Genomic DNA, 1,979 nt, shown 5'->3' with positions numbered 1-1,979 from the left:
CCTCAATGACCTCAGTGAAACCAAGAAGTAAGAAGGAAAACAAAATCATAGTACAGTTCAGTGCTTCAATGTGAACGCTATGTGCACAGGCATAATGAGGCAATGCTAAATGTAGATAATAGGACGTGCCTATTAAGGAGGGAATGACATACAAAGACTTTTCCACAAATACTGCATTCACATTGTTTTAATCCGGAAGAAATGTTCTCATTCAGATCAAGCTTTGGAATTTGGCTGACAACTGTCCATACTGACTACCGTCTTTGCTTTCACACAGTCTCTGTATCATATGATTTCTGTAAAAAAAAAAAAATGACAAGCACATTATTATTGCTTGGTTTAATGACTTTCTACTTGGTCTTGGACTTACACTGCTACCAATACCAAGGAAAATGCATTTTTTTTTCTTGCCATGACTGAATTATTTGAAGGTAAATGGGTTACTACTGAAAACACAGCTACCACCTGCATGGCTATAACCAAATTAGTAACATTCATGTACACAATTTTGTAGCACTGTTTTCAAGTCAACGGTTTTCCAAACACTGACTGCTACATTGAAGTACATTACATTTTGGGTGACATTTTTCTAAAAAGAAATGAATTTCAAGTGACTCTTACTTCTTTTGGTTGCTTTTTAAATTCATGACAAGCTAAGATTCCTTCAGAGGACTTCATTTCCTCTTCTCAGTGCAAATTATCTTATATCTTTCCCAGGTTTCTCAAAGTGATCTTCAATATTCTGGTCTTACCATTTGTTTCCTCAAATGCAGACCCACAAAATTATCATGAATTATTACAAACTATAGAAACATTACTAGATTTAATGTTCATTGTACACAGTGCCCATGCCTGATTACTTCACCAAATCATTCCTTTGCCACATTCCAAATCACAAATAGCACTGATGATGGGAAATACTTCTGTAATTAAGTGAAATGTGTTGTCATTCTCACCTACAGAAGCCAGGTTTCTGCAGGTTTCCTGCCTCATTTCTCTGCCGAGATTCTTCTGAGAAGAATCTAGCAAAGCCCATTCCTCCTGGGTAAAGTTCACAGCCACATCCTCAAAAGCCACGGAGTCCTAGAACATTCCACACATGTGGATAGAAGGATGGGTGAGACTGACAGCACTGGGAATCTGTACTCAATCCATAAGCTGTTTACATGATTCTAAAATTTCCAAGCATTTTTTCTGTGACTTGATGGTCAGAACTCTTACTCTGTTCACACATACTCCCTCCCACACAGCAGTACTATTGCTAGAATTGAACTATTCAAAGATGCAACAGCAAAGTAGAAACTCCCATCTTATTAGAGAATCCAGGCAGTAAGATGTGCTGCTAGGCGTTACCTTTTAACTTCACTTTGTACATTTCTAGTATCTGTCATACTAAAGTCCTACCTGATGTGCATAAGGGACTTAGTATTATCTGTCCTGAGACTAATTATTCTTAAAAATGCTTGCTCGCAAAGTTCCATCTTTGTTTGTATTAGTAACTTATATTTTGAAAGGGATTCCACCAACCCAAGTAATAAGAATGATTCACTGCATCTAAATGGCTTATGCAATATATTTGCCAAAACTTTTTCGCTGAAGGTCTATTATTTTGTGTCACTGCAGTGGTGCTCAGGGAACCAGACACCAAAACACAGTCTGAACACTAAGTGTTCAATGAGTTTCCCTGGTACACAGTATTTTACACTTGCTGTCACTTGTTAACTGGGAGTTGAGCCCATTCCATGTGATTACACCAAGACAGAGTAGGCTCATTAAATTTAATTAAGTAGTAAATAAAACCAATAATTGATATTTGACAATACTAATATGACAATTTTAAAAATTTCTATTGCACAATGTCAAGGTAGAAAGGAATAAGAGGAAATAGGACACATGTTTTTTAAAATGACATTAATGTCACCACTTCCAGATGCTATTCCTATGAAATCACATAATTTCCCAAATCAGGTTGTTTTTAG

General features: G+C 36.5%; 1 long non-coding RNA gene across 1 annotated transcript; it reads right to left on the bottom strand.

Annotated features, from left to right (window-relative positions):
* Window positions 1-399: 399 nt before the first annotated feature.
* LOC117089549 lies at window positions 400-1,184 on the bottom strand. Its single transcript, XR_004439652.1, has 2 exons — window positions 957-1,184; window positions 400-762 (listed from the first exon to the last, which is right to left on the bottom strand). It is a non-coding gene; the product is annotated as an uncharacterized LOC117089549 (long non-coding RNA).
* Between the last annotated feature and the right edge of the window lie 795 nt (window positions 1,185-1,979).

This window comes from Trachypithecus francoisi, unplaced genomic scaffold, assembly GCF_009764315.1.
Source record: "Trachypithecus francoisi isolate TF-2019V2 unplaced genomic scaffold, Tfra_2.0 Contig00856, whole genome shotgun sequence".
Taxonomy (NCBI): Eukaryota; Metazoa; Chordata; class Mammalia; order Primates; family Cercopithecidae; genus Trachypithecus; species Trachypithecus francoisi.
This window is presented reverse-complemented; position numbering and strand designations above follow the sequence as displayed.